The following is an 18194-nucleotide window of genomic DNA, read 5'->3' on the forward strand; positions in this document are numbered from 1 at the left end:
ACATGGTCAACCTTCTGCGACTCCAAGTCTGCTCTTAAGTGCATTATGCCGCCATTTCGTCATAGATCGAGTGAACAATTAGTCGCTGACATAAGACTCTTTTCATCACCACGCAATAGATAAAGAGAGAGAGCGTAAACTTTATTTTCAAATCAATAAGATTCGAGTCCGGCGTCTTTTTAGTGGTTCTAGGCACCCGCCGCGGACCCGGTTCCGAGGCCTTGTCTCGAAGCGGCTTCCACGGCTCGCCGGACGGCCCAGAGTTGTGCTGTCAGGTTCGAGGTAAGCAGTGCGGTCTTCCAGTGCGAGCGGAAGCTGGCGGTGGAAGACACGGGGCGTTCGGCACTGCCCGACTTGTTTGTTAAGTCGCGACACTCCCATAACCTCGCCACATGATGTGCATCTGCTTGTAGTGTACATGTCTGGATACATGGCGTGCATGAGTCTGGGGTTTCTGTAAGAATACGTTTGTAATTGTCTGAAGTGTACTGCTTGCGTCCTGTCTAACCTAGCGTGAGGGAATCGGTATACGCGTCTTTGTAACTGGTAGTATGCCGTGATGTCGTGGAACCTGGTCATACGATCCTCCCACGCTCAGACGTTTGCAGTACACCGCGGGAGCTCTTCCTCCGATGATGCTCCGTGAGTGAGGCCTCGAGCAACGCGGTGAGCCGCTTCGTGGGGTGTGCTCAATCCAGTGTGTGCCGGGATCCATAGCAAATGCCTTCGGTTATCGAAGTCGGCCTCTCCCTGGTGTATGGGATGTCGCTGGAGTGTGTGATACGCCTCTTGCGAGATGCGCCAATTTGCAAAATTGCGAATTGCCGTTTGCGAACCGCAGATCACGTATGTCGCTTTGGTTTGTGTGAGGGCCAATGCTACGGCCGCTTCCTCTGCCGCTTCGGCATGTGCCGTGTTCACGGGGACGCTCGTGAGGTGGTTGCCTCGGGGGCTAGTAACTGCCGCCACGAAACTATTCCTGTCTCGATAACGGTCTGTGTCGGTGAAGACATCCTCCTTGTTGTTGGAGTAGCTTTGGTTCATGTGTTGTGCCCTGGCTTTACGTCTCCCCGTGTGGTGTTGGGGGTGCATGTTGCGAGGCAATGGGGGTACTTATAGTTGCTCGCGTACGGTTCTTGGAATTTCTACTTTGATGCCGTACTGCGTGTGGTATGTGATGCCGAGCTTTTCGAGCACGTGTCTGCGCGGGCGGGTTTTGGATAGGCGCTCGAGTTGGGATACTTGTTGCGCCTCCACGTGTTCCCCGAGCGCATTCTGTAAGCCTAGTTCTAAGAGCTTGGTGGTGCTGACTCCAAACGCAAGTCCCAACGCACTTTTGTACGACTTGCGTATGAGGGCGTTGAACTTGTTTCTTTCCGCTACCGTCCAGTTGTGAAACGCTGTCGTGTACTTTATTTGAGAAATGGCGAAGGTTTGTATGAGTCCTATGACGCTGCCTTCGCGCATACCCGCGTGTTTGTTGGTGATGCGTCGAATGAGCTGCATCGTGCTGGTGGCCTTTGCCGTTATCTTGCGAAGTGCTTCGCCATTGCCGCCCCTGTGTTCTATCATAATTCCTAATACCCGGATCTTGTCTACCATCGGGATGGGTAGGACGCATCATTTATCAGTGAATACCGGGCCATAGCGGTATCTACGGAAACGACCGTGCAGATGACGCCGCCCGATCTGCTCATGATGGCCTCCACTTTATAGCTATACCGTTATTCAGAACAGGCACAGCTGCAAGGCTTCGTTCACTCGTACGTGAACTTACACTTTCGCTGTGGAACTCGACCGAATTTACCAACGCTCGTCTCCACAACTTGGATCCGAATCTACGGCTACGTCTTCGGTCAGGACTATGTAGAGCTGAGGAGAGGCTTCTGTGCCGCTTGTGGCTTGGTGTGGCCTTCACAAATACTTGCTCATTTCGAATCGGAATGGACAACAGCCTTACATGCGATAACTGTAGGTGTTAGGAAACAATCACCCACCTTCTTTATGAATGTCTCTGCTTCAGTGCGCCCAGCAAAGAACTCTCAAGAGTGTTAGATAGTCTTGACAAACGCCTTTTGTCGTATGAAAGGGCCCTGGGACACTGGCCGAGACCGTCCACAGCACACAAGGCTTTGAAAGTGTTGTTGCACTTCTTGCAGGGATTTGGTCTTAAAGGCAGACATTAAACAGTGCGGTATTCTCCTTTGCTTTTTCCCCTTTCTTTCTTGCTCTCCTTTCCTTTTTTTATAACATCTCTTATCATAGCAGGAAACTTCGCGTGGGATGATGAACGTGCAACAAGTCACTGGCGCCAATACAATTTTGAAATACTTTGGATGGTGGTGCTACAACAACGAACGAGTTAACCAACCGTGGCTGCATGGAATCATTCCTCGTTAAAATCGGGCACAACTTGAAAACGAAGCTAGAGGTTTCACCCACGCTCTCATTAGCGCAAGTCACCGTCTCTCTGGGATGCGCAAACAGCCCGCGGACAAAGAGCGAAGTTTTCAATTTGGTGGCTCTTGACAAACGCGGAAACGGTGCAGAAGCGTTCGCCGATACACAGACGGCGTGCCTCGGCATGCCGCCCGCCTGTGGCTTTCATGGTCACGGAAGTTCATCTGTTTGAAATTTGTTGCTGTGGCAATGGAATCTATTTTAGCGTGTTTATTTGTTTCTTTGTCTTTTATTCGTACCCATACGTGGCTCCGTGCACTCATCTGCGCTTTCGCGCTAAACTGTATAAAGCTTTTTGTCCGCACTCGTGGTTTCTGCCTCTCGTCATGCGCGTTCTTGCGCTGGCGCGGACAGTCTCCATCTCCTTTCCTCGCGGGCGAGACGCTGTAAAGTTTCTTTTAGTAATAAAATTGTGGGAAGAAAATGTGCCGCCTCGACGTTTAACTTTTGTGCACTACTGTGCAACAGCAGAGGTGCTAAAGCCAATTCCCGAAGTGTATCCGGCTTTATTGTAAGCATAGTCAAGCGTGGTACTCAATCGTGCATATTTTACCAAAAGAAGTAACTAATTTATGCATCTACTTTGTTTATATTACACCTCGTTGCTCACAGCCGCAGCTAAGCAGTGTCATGCTAGAGGCGTTTTTGAGTCGCGACATTTTGTTTCTTTGTTTATTTATACTGTTAGTCCCAATAGAGGTCCATTACAGGAGACCTCACGATTACATTACTGAATAATTACAATTATTCAAAGCTGTACTGGACTGGAGCTACTAGTGGAGATAAGTTTCACTGTTTAACGAAGCGGTCCAGCAAAGGCTTCTGGCGGTTGTCCTGCCCTTGTCTGAAGAGTCGTGAAATAAAATTTTAGTTCTGATTTTACTCCTCAGAATAAGTGATTGTGAATGGCAACACATAAGCTGTAACAGTATTGCTGTAAAGTTTGATCTACCTTTATCAAACAGTAGCGCGTAGCGCAATTGAAAGCAGCTTGACGTCACAACTTCAGTGCACAAACGTCACCATACGGTTGAATTTGGCTGTTCTCATGTGAATGTTTTCTTGTTTTTTTTTTTTGAAAATGGGTGTGTTTGGCAATAATGGTTGTATGAAATGCGACGCACGTTTCCTGTCTCTAGGACCGCGTAATATTTAAAAATGTCCGTCACTGATTAAGCATGCAAGCTGTTCAAAGCTTGTGGCGTGAAGGAGATCGAAACAATTATTAATGAGCGGGAAAATAAAACATGAACGATAAGCAATTGTACCATGTGTGTTCCGTCATTGTAGATGTCTATTTCTGTCAATTCCAAACAGAGGCGAAACAAACCTAAAGAAGGAAGCTTTAGCACGGGCCCAACTCCGACGCGGCCTATTCAAATACATGTAAAACGCAAAAACGCTTTTCTTAGATAACCCCTGGACCGATTTTAATGAAATTTCTTGGATTTGAGAGAGAAAAATCAAATTCTAGTGACTGTTGGAAGCGGAATTTCTATTTGGAGCCTGAACTTTGCGAAAAGGATTTTCAAAAATTCGAAAGTCCGAAAGATACAGACGCACGAACTTTATAAATTAATATATCTGCAATAAAAACAGATATCGCGGTTCTCTAAACAGCATCCATTCGATCATTCAAAGCGGACAAGTTCGATATGTCAATTTACATCTAACGTGAATGCGTTACGTTGTGTACAAGTGTTCTGCAAAAGTCATATTTCCATATTACTGATTTTTTTTCAGATTCAGGTGTAACATACCAATTTTGTCCGCTTTAGATGTACTATTAGATGCAATCAACAGAATTGTGCTGTCATTTTTCCTTGCTGAGTTACAGAGTTGTAAACTTGATAGTTTCGTTTTCTAAAAATGTTCGATTATCACCGATCTTTAATAAAAAAATTGACAGCCTAAATAAAAAATTCGAAGCCTACAGTCACTAATTTTTAAGTTTTTTCTTTTAAATGCGGCAAGCCTCGTCAAATTTGGTTCAGTGGTTGTCGAGAAAAACGAATTCTCCTTTTACATGCATTTAGATAGGAGCAGCACCCGTGCTAAACCTTCCTCTTATGTATTGTTGAGCATGGGTGCCAAGACAGAAACTGAGCCACTGGTCATTTTTACTGTCTACTCTATTAAACTGTTGAGCACTTCAAGCTCGAGCACTTCAAGCACGCAGCCACAAGCGAAGACAGTAGCGCAAGTGGGCTAATAGAAAGCTTGCGGGTACAACTTATCCCACTTGCGCTACTGTCTTCGCTACTGTCTTCGCTAATAGAAAGCTTGCGGGTACAACTTATCTATTCACTGTATTACAAAGTTCCCCAGGCCCTCATGTTGTTATTGGAGACTTCAACGCTCATCATCCTTACTGGGGAAGTGCCGCAATGAACTGTCGGGGTAGGCACTTGATGGACTTCATAGACACTGAAGGTCTGGCTGTCATCAATGATATATCTCCAACTTACATCCGCGGCACTACCTACGGAAGTTGCTTAGACCTCACTATTGTATCTCAGAGCCTCCTGCCCTTAGTCAACTGGTGCTTGGACATAGAAACGCATGGCAGCGATCATATACCAACATATGTGCAGATGAAGTGGTTTGTGCAATCAACTGCATCTGCTGTACGCTGCACTGATTGGTCCACATTCACTACATCTGTCGAAGAGTACTGTGGAGACATCACTTCACCATCTGATATAGAAGACATTATTGTATCATCAGTGCACCTACATCCAGAACGGCGATTGATATTGAATATGAACGGCTCCGAGCGATCCGTCGGAGAGCTGAAAGGAAGTTTAGGCGAACTCAATCGTCATTAGACCTTGCTTTATGTCGACGAGCTCAACGAAAAATACGGCGTCACCTTCAAAAAATGGGAAAACAACGGTGGAGGACCTTCTGTTCGTCTCTAGATCCTCGAAAGCCACTTTCTAGGATCTGGCACATAGTACGAAGCCTTCGTGCCCCTCCTCAGCAAAAACATCCTTTCCGTGCTCTAGCACTTCACCAATCTCTGACGGAAGTGCAGGTTGCCGAAGACTTCTGTAAGAGAGTCACCCGTACCGATGCTTCAGCATGTCCAACATTGGAACGACCCGTGCTACCTCCTAAAGATGATCGTCTTGACCTTCCTTTCACGATGCCGGAATTGGAAGCTGCACTTGCTGCGTCGAGACGATCTTCTGCCCCTGGACCTGACGGTATTTCATATACTGCTCTGTGCCACCTTGGGATGGAAGGTCGGAAAGTCCTGCTGTCATACTATAACGCCACGTGGTCATCCAGTACAGTCCCGAAGCAGTGGAAAACCAGCCGTTTGGTCGCCCTCCTAAAGCCAGGAAAATCGCCTTACGAAATGTCATCTTACCGGCCAGTAGCTTTAGCTAGCTGTGTCGGTAAGGTGATGGAACGGATGGTGCTCACTAGATTAGAATGATTCATGGAAAAGACTGAGCTTTATCCTGAAATGATGACCGGATTTAGACGTGGCCGGTCTGCAATAGATGGGGTCATTGATCTCGTGTCCACGATCGAACACGAAAAAAAGCGACACCGCCTTGTAGGAGCAGTTTTCTTAGACATAAAAGGAGCTTATGACAATGTACTGCACGAAGCCATTCTTGATGCCCTCAGTAATTTAGGCATCGGTGGCCGTCTCTACATGTGGATTGATAATTACCTAGATGGTCGTACAGTCTTCATGTCCACGAATGATGGCGAAACGACAAGACACGCTGTGGTCCGTGGAGTGCCTCAAGGAGGAGTTCTCAGCCCGACTCTTTTCAATGTTGCCCTTATTGGCCTTGCGGAAATAATTCCTGATACAGTACGCATCAGTACATACGCAGACGACATATGCATATGGGCATCCGCAGTCACGCGACCGCAAATTCGTGCCAGATTGCAGCGTGCTGTTTCTTTAACGTCTCAGTACCTGCAGTGCCAAGGACTGCAACTGGCCCCAGACAAGTGCGCTGCGATAGCGTTCACACGGAAGCTTATGTGTTGGTATCCAATTATGATCAATGGAAATGCCATCCTATATGTCACCCACACAAGTACCTCGGCGTTGTCATTGACCGCGGTGTTTCATGGTCGAAACATGTGGCAATGTTAAAGAAAAAATTAACTGGGCTTGCTCAAGTTTTTCGCTTTCTGGCCGGTATGAAGTGGGTCCATCTGAGCGTTCGCTACTCCGGCTGTACCAGGCTCTCTACGTCGGATACATTCGGTATAGCCTGCCAGTTTTATCAGGTATGAGCCCGTCATGTTTACGCACGCTGGAAAGTGCCCAGGCACAGATACTGAAAACATGTCTCGGTGTTCCACGTTGCACCTCAACCCACGGAACAATTGAGGAGGCTCGCGTCACCCCTTTACCTGTCTATCTACGATGCGAACCTCTTCGAGTATTCCTGCGACTGCTTTGTCGTCATGGACGCCATCCCTTATCGACATTACCCGATATACGGCCGGACTCCACTTTTTCAAGAGCCGTTAAATGGCAAGAATCTGCCATACCAGCATACTTTGCCCCGGCTGACCTTCCACATATGCCCCCATGTGTAATGTCCAAAATACCGGTACGTCTATCTATTCCGGGAATTTCTAAAAAATCGCGAATATCTACCGTCGGCCTCAGACATTTAACACTTGAATATATATCGAAAGAATATGACTCCTCGGTGAGCGTGTATACAGACGGATCGGTATCGTCGTATGCGTCTGGTGCGGCTTTCGTCGTACCTGCGCATCAAGTCATTCGACGGTTTCGTCTGCATAACAAGACGACTTCAACATCTACGGAACTAGTGGCAATCAGAGAGGCCGTTCAATATATTTCGCGACAGCCTCCTCAAATATGGACAGTCTTCAGCGACGCAAAATCGGCTCTTCAACTACTTAGAGTGGTGTTGAAAGAAAGCGCTTACAGAGTGTTGGCTCTTCAAACTGCCGAGCTCTACACTTTAGCACAAACAAACGCCACATCACATTTCAGTGGATTCCCAGTCATTGTGGTATACAGGGCAACGAACTGGCCGACGCCGAAGCGAAGAAAGCACTCGAAGAACGAGAGTCACTGCTTTCAATTCCTTTTTCAAGAGCGGACGCCAACTGTCTCCTCTCCAGTGTCATCCGAAAATTGACAGCAAAGCACTGGGACAATCCGGATAATCGCCACAGACGACTCCAGAGATTGGACCCTGCCATGAATTTTAGGCTACCACCGAAAATTCAACGAAGCTGTGCCAGTCTTCTGCACAGACTAAGGCTGGGGGTAGCGTTTACGCGCGGATACGTGCACCTCATGCGACGCACCGAGTCTCCACACTGTGAGGTGTGCAATGTGACTGAGACTATAGGTCATGTGCTTTGTGACTGCCCTAAGTACGCGGAAGAGCGTGAAAGGTTGGACAACGACCTTACGCGTCTCGACAGCGCACCGTTGTCGGAGGACGTTATTTTAGGCCCTTGGCCAGATGCTCAATCGAGTTTCAAGGCCATTCAGGCATTACTGAACTTTTTAAAAACTACGGGCTTGGATTGCAGACTTTGAGCATACCAAATTGCTTGCGATATGTTTTACATCTTCCTTCTATCGTCATCCATCATGCACCTCTTCCCTCTTTCTTTCCCTCTTCCCCTTCCCCCAATGCCGAGTAGCTGGCTAGAGGAATATACCTCAGGCCGACCTCTCAGCATTTCGTATCATTAAACTTCTCTCTCTCTCTCTCTCGCGGGTACAAACCGATATCTGTTTCAGAGACCAGGAATGACATATCTCGGTTTTATGCATGACAGAGGTGCCAAATACACATTTATTGAAGCGCCGCAAGTCCATTTGCTTGGCGTCGAAACTCCGTCTAACAACAGCAATTTGCAAGTAGCGATCAACGCAGCAGACCTAAAGATGTAGGAAGAATCCACAGTCTCTATAGACGGTCCTTTGCTTTTTCAAGAGTGTGAAACGCGGCAGCCGGCAACTAATGATAGAAATAATAATTAATTCATTCTATTTCATTGCGTGCTATTCAAACGGCACGATCGCGAACTACTCGGCAGATGTATTCCTAACGCCCGCTTTCATACTCTCAGAAATTCAATATATGGATTGGAAAAGTCGCAGCTTTTATACTAGAGTTCGCGCCCGCAGTCTGCCCACTATATTGCTCTTTCGTGGCCCATGCTATGCCAGTGTGCAGCTTATATTCATCTCTTTTATTTCTTCAAATTCCGAAAGAAGGAGCCGGGGATGAGTTACATGATTTTTAACTACTATGGTGTTTGAAGGGACGTCTACTGAAGGGGCACTAAGAACTTGAGAAATATATTTTCCTAAATAAGCATGTGCTAGATAAACAAGAAAAAAGCACGCACAAGGAATGGTTATTATAGACGGCGTCCTATCAGTGGTGATAGCAATGAAAAGTGAGGCGCTGAAAAATGAGAGATAATTCTTAAAGACGAAGACATTCGCGAATGCGGCCTCACATTCTTTGAGACATAGAGTTGCTGGTACAAGCGAACTGGGCCAGCTGTTTTCTTTTTTTATTAATTTATATATTCGAAACAGAGACCACAGCTAAATAATGTCACTGATACAGGGCTTAAGTTGAGGAACGACTATAACCACCATAGTTCTCGAAATGCGGGAAATGAAAAGTTCGAATAGATCTCGGACTTAGCGGGCCAGCAGGATCCTCACATGTAAAATGCACGACCTACTTTTTTTTTTATTCCAACAGCGGCTCCTGCAGCTTATATTGGTACTTAAATAAAAGCCCAGAGGTCCTTTCATACAATAATTGGAGCAGTGGCTTAGAGAACTTGTCCATGAGCGGACACGTGTAGCTGTCTGTCTGACCAGTTCGTAATTTGAGATCTCTTGAATTTTCTCTCGTGTAGGTTTCGCCCCTGGGCAGATCCAAAACGCAAGAACGTCCGGTGCAGATGCTAGAGTAGAATCCTCTGGACAGAGCACGAGGTCTTCATTTGTCTTACCCTAGGCCCAGGTGGCGGAAGGCGTCAGCGCCGCACCATCCCGTAGTCTACGGAAACGTTCGCCGCCCGAGAACGATTACAGGGAGGTACAAGAAGAACGGACGGAGTAGTGCCCGTGTGTCCTGATGGAGAAGTAATTTTGGGAGTAAGAGGATAAATCGGGTGTCTCAAGGAAGCCAAGTAGGTGGAATTTCTAACATAGCAGAAATCGAGGCCGCAATTCTGTGCGCGAGATGGTTGTACAGGTTGCCGCCATGCCCCTGCACCGAACGTACATTGACAATGAATAGGAAAGACCAGAGAAGAATGCGTGTCTTAGCAGGTCTGCAGCGTCTTGGAAACGATTTTCTTCCTTTTAGGTATTGTACAGCTTCGAGTTAATCAGTGTAGTTGTGCACCACGCTAATATTGGTGAGCAGTTACCGGCAAGTTTCATGTTTCTGGCAGTTTCCGCGTTACCCAAATTCTTGTGGATAGGTTAATAACATCGCGTCTTTTTAGCTATACGGGGACGTAGAAATATAAAAAGGAAATAGAGTGACAGACGGCAGATCACTGGATCACAAGGCTCAAAATGAAAACGCATGAAGGCTAAAGGCCCGTCCGCCAGTGTACGGTAGCAAACTGGATTTACCGTTTGGCCACCTGTGGGTTCCTTATCGTGCGCTCGAGAAACCAGTACATAGGCGCTTTGCTTTCTCTTCGTATCTTTGTTATTTTGGGGGGGGGGGAGGGGGGGGGGCTTCTCCCCTACCTAAATGCGGCCACGGCGTCCGGGACTCGCACCCACGACCTCATGCTCAGCCGTAGAATGGTATAGCCCTGAACTGCAGCGGTGGGCAAATTCTTAAATCTGATAAAGTAAGCGCCGGGGGCGGGGGGAGAATACATTTTTTTTCGATAAGGCGATATTAGTGGCGCAGGCTGTCAGAAAGTGTGCCAGACATACCGCGCATGCAATCAAGTCACTTGACTAGAGTTTAATAATCAATGCGTACTGTAAACGAACGTAACTGCGTGATCAAAGCCCGCCGGCGTTCGAAACATATCACTATGTAGAAACTCTTCCGGCTACCACATGGCGTCCAGGTGTCCGTGCGCAAAACACGCGCGCCATGCATGCCGGCTAATGTTGAACACTGCTCTGCTCTAATGATTTCCCTTTAATGGTCTTGCTGTTAACAGTATACGTAGCGGGCTTCGATACGTCCTAAAGTACTAATTAGAAAGCTATTTGGGTGTCGAGTTATAAAGGCTGCTAATTATCATGTCACACCTTTGCTGACTTCCGCCGTCATGGCGTGGAGCAAAGAAATAATAAAAAAATAGGGCATATCAGGTTTGCCATCCTGCCTTCGGAAATTTCGCTCATATTCGCTAAAACGCTTCGAGTGTTTAAAGTGGGGCGAATGTATCATTATCCTTTTATTTTTGTCCTGCTCAAGAATCCTTCAAACATAATGTAGCTTGTTGTGGTTGTTAAGCTCCGCAACATGTTTGAGCTCTAGAGGTTAAAGAAGCAAAATAGCGTGGCTTTGTAGAAAAATTCTAATGGGTTTTTGGAACGAGCATTAATCGGCGCAAATAAACGAAAAAAAAGCGTAATGACAAACGCTGCGTCATTTGTCGAACCTAAGCTCTCCTATAGTGAAAAGTTAACGAGCAAGAACACGGGAAACAATTTAATGGCCTGTTAATATCCTCGGTAAGCTTTAGGTGAGGGAAGTTCTTCGAAGAAGTGATGTAAAAAAATTAAAAGAAAACATAAGTATTAGTTGTATTCATCGCTGTCTGAAAAGTGCACTGCATGAAACAGGAAACGGAGCTGGGTTTTTGTAAGATTACCGTATTCACTGCAGTTCTCTTTCTTTCTTTCTTTTTTTTTGTTCACGAACGAACTGCCACTTTTTACCATGGGCGACAGCGTTTGTTTAATTAAAAGTGGACAATTAATCACTGCTGTGTGGAAATCTCAAAAGAATGTCGTAGTAATGCGTGTGAAGTCATTTACGAGTTTATGTTGGCGCACTTGCAAACGTGGTAAACGTTTTCAAAGCCTACCCTCGAGTTCAAGCTCTCTCTTTAGTATGGAAAGAGGATTGCGCTACGTAGCGCGATTTGTCTAGATACACATGGGGTATATCTCTCAGAATAATTTGGGAGCTTTAGAATACGCGAAAAGGAGTACACCGCACGCTATAAGCATTTTACGTCAGCTTGTATAGCGTCCACCGATGCGGCAAAGGCTTATAATAACCGTAGCTCTAGTGTGTACTATAGTAGCGAGGTTCTGGCTTTGCTTTTCCTGTCTACAGCGCAACTGCGGCTGGACGGTGAAGCAACTAGCAAAGCACTTCGCGCTAGTTTTTCATGCTTCATGGTCTGCAGCGTGCCACAGAAGAATCAATAATAAAAGCAACATAGCTCATAACGCACTCGTATTTCTGCTGTTTCGTGAAGTGTTTCGTGAAGTGTTTCGTGAAGCCACTTTATATTTCAGTGGAGACACGTCCCTCTTTTATGGAGACTCATTCAGCCTGACAGAACGAGCACTATTCGCCAGTCCCGGCTTCTATAGATTAGCGGCAATCATGTGCATACTTGTACAACATTACCGCAGTGCCACGTTTAAACGTCATCATCATCGTCGTCATCATCAACACCCTATATTTTGTCCACTGTAGGATGAAGGCTTCTCGCATAAATTTCCACTTATACCAGCTGGCAGCCTTTCCTATGCCTGCCAATTTTACAATTCCATCCGAACACTTAGTTCCGTGCCGTCGGCTGCTGCTCTTGCTTTCCCTTGGCACCCTTCTGTAACTACAATGGACCACTGGATATCTGCCCTACGCATTACATGAACTGCCCAACTAAATTTCTTTCTCGTACTGTCAGCTGGAATATCCGCTACGCCAGTTTTCTCTCTAATCCACACCGCTGTCTTCCTGGCTCTTAGCGTTGCGCCAGTCATTTTTCGTTCCATCGCCCATTGCGCGGTCCGTAGCTTCTTCTCAAGCTTCTTTGTTAACCTGGTAGCTCCGGGTAATCCGAAGAAACTCCATAGTTTTATAGCTCAAACTTTGCCATCGAGCCCTGAAGGATTGAAAGTGCCAGCCGGTATCAAAAACGCTTTGCCCACGTTGCGCGCTTCTGACTGGTCGTGTCTTATTTTGCGTGCGTGCGTGCGTGCGTGCGTGCGTGCGCGCGCGCGTGTGTGTTCGCGCGTGTGTGTTCGCGCGTGTGTGGGAGGTGAGTGGGGCGGGTTAAGTATTATTGTTACTGTGACTTGCGCAAACACGTAAAGTGAAACGAAAAATCATAGATAAACAAACAGGGCGAGCATTGCCGGAAATGAAATTTCTATTTTAATGTAAGTCATATCGCAAATAAAGAGAAATACATGACAACGCTTCACATTAAGGAGAGAAGGAGAGGGAGGAGAGATGTTTATCCATGTGCATAAAAACTACTTATCAGATTGTCGAACTGGATATGAAAGTGTTTTGTGGAAGTCATTTTGTGCGTTTTACTAGGTTTCTGTACTTTTCCGCTGAATTGTTATATTTGCGTTTTATTCTAAACTCCTCTGAAAATTTGAGAGCGGGTGTCTGCGTACATAATGCAGCGTTACTATGGTAGCTTGGGTTTTAATTCGTAACAAGGGCTGGAATGATCGGTTATGTTTTGCAACATGTTCGTTGCAGCTGTTCTCCGAATCAAAGTGATTAAAATTAATGTGCAAGCCAATGTACTAGAAGTGTTTTTGTTACCACGAATATCGGAAAGGAAATCATAGTAAATTGAAATTTATCTGGCATTCTCAGGCTATATAGCAGCATTAAGAAAAACATCTAGAGTAGCGGAGTACCACGTGCATGGTAGGTGTAAGTGGGACACTGAACACTTTTTAATGTTCTCAGCCATCTGGTAAACTGCTTGACGCTGATCTTCGAAGTAACGACCAATTGGAAACATGAAATCACAGGCTGGTAAGGTTGGCAATGAGAAAGACCCGCTGAATAATATTTAAACTAGCACTGGGCTCTATCTCTATGTTATGAGGCTTTGTAGCTTCATTGATAGAATCGAGGGTATCACGGAATCTCATCTGGTTGGGAAGAGGCAACGATGAAAAAATAGAATGCCGACCAAGGAAGAAAAATATTTTGCGAAAAACTTTAAACAACATTTCTGTTCCCACACGGCAGTCTTGTGTTCACAGTAAGAACGATGCGAAAGAGCAGACAGTTATGTAGGCTGGAAGAGATGGCGCAAGCATCGTGCGTGCATGAGCGGAAGTCTGCCATCACTGAGGTTCGGAGTCTGGATGAACATAGATATTTTTTTTTCCGCTCGTAGGGATACGTTTCTTCCCGCAGTCTATTTCATGACCGAAAGATACCGCGTGCTCAGCAATGGCGTTTGAGGCAATGTTTTGCTTTTTCACATCGTTTGCGTGTTGCCCGCAACCTTCGCCTAAAATTTCCGTTTTTTTTTTCCTATATACACCTGCTCGCACTCTGCACATGGCACCTCGAAGACGCCAGAAAATATTCTTTGTTGATTTTTATCTTTGACATTTACCAGCTCTTTACTAAGGGTACCTTTTCTTTTGTAGGAGCATGTGCTACGTGCATGACTGCGGTGGCCGCATTTCGAGGGAGGCGAAGTGCAAGAATGCCCGTGTCCCTGCAGTGGGGCACCTTAAAAATCCCCTTAAAGGTCAAAATTAATCCGGAGTCCCCTACTACGGCGCGCCTCATAATAAAATCGTGGTTTTGACACGTAAAACCCCTGGATTCATTCATTCATTCATTCATGTGCTATATGCATGTTGTACGTGCGCAACAAGCGGGAAAGCGATTCATTCACACCAGGAACGCAAGGAATTACGGTGCGTTTTATGCAGTAGGCGAGAGGCGGGAACAACGGGGGCGTGCCAACTGACACTGTGCCGAAGCACCGAAGCTAGCAGAGTATTCACAGGCAGCGAGGTCCTGGCGTACGTTTTCGACATCAATCGTGGTGTCTGCCGATTTAAAGCAGGTCTTCTGTGCTTTCATGATGCATGTTTTCGTGACAGCTGCATGCTTTTATTTTCGTGAGGTTTGGCATCTCACTCTGCCGTATCTGCAACTTCCCAAATGGGTTATCTACTTATTAGTGTTACTAACACGCAAAAGCGCTCTGCATGAGAAAAGCTTAGCCTTTGGGGGTTTTTTGGAACTTTTTTGATAATGGGTTGCCCTGAAAAACGGTTTTGGTACAAAGAGTGCTCAATAAGCACGATAAGAACGTGCAAAACCTTCACATGCTGCTTTTATAACGTACTAGTGTCCACATGCTACTTCTGGTCATCTTACAGGCAGCTATGAGGAAGCAAAAGGAGGCAACGATGCCATGTCATGCCCTCTTTGATGAAAATGGCCTATTTGGATAGTGGGATGCATACTTCCGCCTTCTTTCCGCCATAAGAAAAGCGCTTTCCCGCTTGCAAATTTGGCTTGTCGTCAGTTGTACCTAATCAAGAACAGAGTCGTAATGCTTTAGAACAAAATGATTCGTTCTGCCGTTTTGTCCAATGATGTGACCAACGTCCTCAAAACGTGGCTCTCCTTATAGTATACATATACGGACAACACTCGTATCTGAAGCCAAATGTGACTTTTATTTGATCCATTGTTAGACAATTGGCGCTGCGTTATTCTGCTGATTTGCATCGATCGGTTAGCACGGCCATCTTTTTTTTTTAATTGATGTCGTTATTGTTCGGAAGGGAGCCTTGGCCGTAACAGATTGGGACGAGGATGTAGTTGACATCTACTACACGACGGTGGTAATCAGCTGTTCAGCGCCAGAACGGTCCTCCATGTGTCTTCGTTTTTATTCTTCCAACAGACTTGAGTCGCGTCGCTTAACGACCTCAACATTTAAGGAGGTTGGCAGCGACTATAAACTGACAACTATTGGAACAACGAGCGCGGAAACTTCCCCCGCGTTCTCAAAACTTTCGCTCTGCTAGTGCAGTCATTTGAGATGATTGCCGAGCGCGCAGCCGGCTTCTAACTTGCTGCGAACGGCCGCGTTCGCGTCATTAAGAACTGGTATGGACCTTCGCGCATTTACACAAACACGTACTAGCAGTACCACTATTTGCATTTATCATTTGAGACCAGATGAAATGAAGAATAAAATTGACGTAGACATATCCCGACCTCTCATTTCCTCGGTGTTGTAGCGCGCACTCTCTTCCCTTCTTCTTTTTTTTCTCGGAATAAAAATGGAACCCTCTTCTGGAAAGGCTTGAGCCGTTCCCAAGTCTTCACAAGTTTAATTAAGAATTCCGAAAAGTTCCCTCGGTGAATGAGCGATTAACTTTTTTTTTACTTTCGAGGCAATTTTCCCTTTTTTTTTTTGTACCTTTCTAAAGTTCTCAACAGGAGATTCATTACGGAAAACTAAAAGATAAGTCATATGAAATCTGTGGAAAAAAAAAAAGTCTCGAGAAAAGTTGATGCGGAAGAGGGAGATGCTGCGATAGGGAGTGTTCCTTCGTATGCGCTTATTATTTTCTTCATGCGTGTGTTTCTTTCAAGAAGTTTTAGGGTTATATAGGACCAAAGTATTCATTTGTTTTATTTTCTTAGAGCGTCAGCAGAGAAATTTGTGTAAAAAAGCGATAACTCCCGCATGTTCGTACGAGATCAAAATAGAACCGTGCTGGTGTTCTTAGTTTACTTTTAGCTTTCGTTAGGCTTTTCTTGTGGAACGATTATCAGGTCTCTGAAGCGTGCACCGAGCTTATTCATATGGCTAAATTAAATATTGCGCAGTGAATTTATTCCCCACTGATTTCCCGTTCTCCTTCCCAACGGTCGCGCTCCGCACACATTGACAAGCTTTAAAGTGAGCGCTTTTGTGTGCCATTAATTCAGCTTACGGTAGCGGCCGTATTGACGCTGATGTGCAGAAATACATAGTGATTGCTTCCTCCATTCCTTCGTGTGAACAGCTTCGCGAGTTCCACTCCTGGTTTGCTAGCGCCAGTTGTCGCTCGACACCGCTCTGCTGCTTTAGTGAGACTTTTGAAGTAGATTGCAAGAAAATAGAATTAGATGGTCGACAGCGTTACTCGTTATTTACTTCGTACGCCACCTGTATACGACAGCGCCGAAACGGAACGAAGATAACATTAAAGAATGCAAGAGCTTTGCAAATAACATTTTGAAATATTTTATTTGCTATTACGCACATTTGGTACCGGCACCTGACTTTCCCGTATTTTGTCAAACAATAAATAGTTCAGTTTATTTTTTTCCGCCGGCGTCGTTTAGCGGCCCAATTGCAAACCGTGAATCCGGCCACAGGAACATGTACTAGCCCGGAGGGCATCACTCTCCAAGTTCCAGCGGCGGAATGGCCGCTTTTTATTGGTTTTTGGAAAGCATGTATACACTCGCTTCCACAGCAATGGCATGGCTGCAAATTTTGTGGCAAGCTTTCCTTTCGTTGCCGCGGAAAAAAACAAAAATCTTAAATGCGACTCGAGTTGTCTTCGTGTACCGAATTACTCTCTGGCGAAGGTTACGAATAAGTGTTTGCGTAAAGAAAACCCCAACGAATAGCACTGCAGTGGTTTCGGTTGCCGCTAAAGCACGCTGGTGCAGTTCACCGCAGATGGCAGATAACGCGCAGAAGGTTGCAGAAATTGAATGTGTTTCTTGAGTGCCGAGGCTTGTTTTCTAAAACGGTAGTTACTCGTGGGATAGAATGCAATCAGTTTTTCTCAGTAAGCATATGCACCGTGCTTTCGTTTGGCCGCACAGTCTGACAACGGGAGTTTGTAAGGGGTCCATATGGAATTTGAAACGATCGATGATGAACAGGTGGGCAGTATCGCAACTTTTTTGCTTCTTCTCCATAGCTGTTCTTTTTCCTTTCTTTGTTTTAGCATGTTGTGTTTCATGGATGAGGTTCGCGTGTTTTCATGCAGTCCTCGTGCTACCTACACCAAGAGCTTTTGTGGAGAACTGCGGAAAAATTAAAGCAATAGATAAAGAGCATATCTACATCTCTATATTCAGAGTTTATCTTCCCTGCCACGCATCACCTTGATTGCTGCCGCGTGCAAACTCTGCGATGTTAATGGCGGTTGCTTCGTGCAGAGATCTTATTTTGTTAATCCTCCTAGTTAACCTCGCCTTTTACGTCACTTGCCCAACCAAAACTCGCATGTTTAAGAACATCACTCATGACACTGTTTGTGAACTTGTATTCCCGGTACTATAGAGCAATAATCATAAGATAAGTAGAGTGAGTAAAATCCACGCGCTGAAGAACTCTTAGAGCGGTAGAGATTCCGAGGTGGGGTGCAGGGGGACGAACATCGCGAAGCTACGTGCAACACTTGCTCCGTGTGCCGTTTCACAATTTTAACCTCACCCCCCCCCCCCCTCCCGTGTAAACGCTCACAAAATATTGCTTGGGCTACCAGAGGCTGGACTTACATTTAAAATTTAGTTCTCGTACAGGCTTGTTGCACACCTTATTCTCTCCACGTTCTTTTGGTTCATTTCAAACGTCTGTGAGCATTACTCTTACTGGTCGTTGACCGCTCCTGCACCGGCCGTGAATAACTGGTGTATGAATAGCTTCGCATATCTGGTATACAAGGACCCTGGTCTTTTTGGTCTTCTTTAGCTTTTTTTTTTTTTTTTAGT

At 45.7% G+C, this 18194-nt stretch overlaps 1 protein-coding gene across 1 annotated transcript in view; it reads left to right on the plus strand.

Annotated features, from left to right (window-relative positions):
* The window catches only part of Ac76E (adenylate cyclase type 2 Ac76E), an 875452-nt gene that overhangs the window by 633195 nt on the left and 224063 nt on the right, over positions 1–18194 (plus strand). The gene's annotated exons all lie outside the window — the stretch shown is intronic.

The sequence above is a fragment of the Dermacentor andersoni genome, chromosome 1 (genome assembly GCF_023375885.2).
Source record: "Dermacentor andersoni chromosome 1, qqDerAnde1_hic_scaffold, whole genome shotgun sequence".
In the NCBI taxonomy this organism is placed as follows: Eukaryota; Metazoa; Arthropoda; class Arachnida; order Ixodida; family Ixodidae; genus Dermacentor; species Dermacentor andersoni.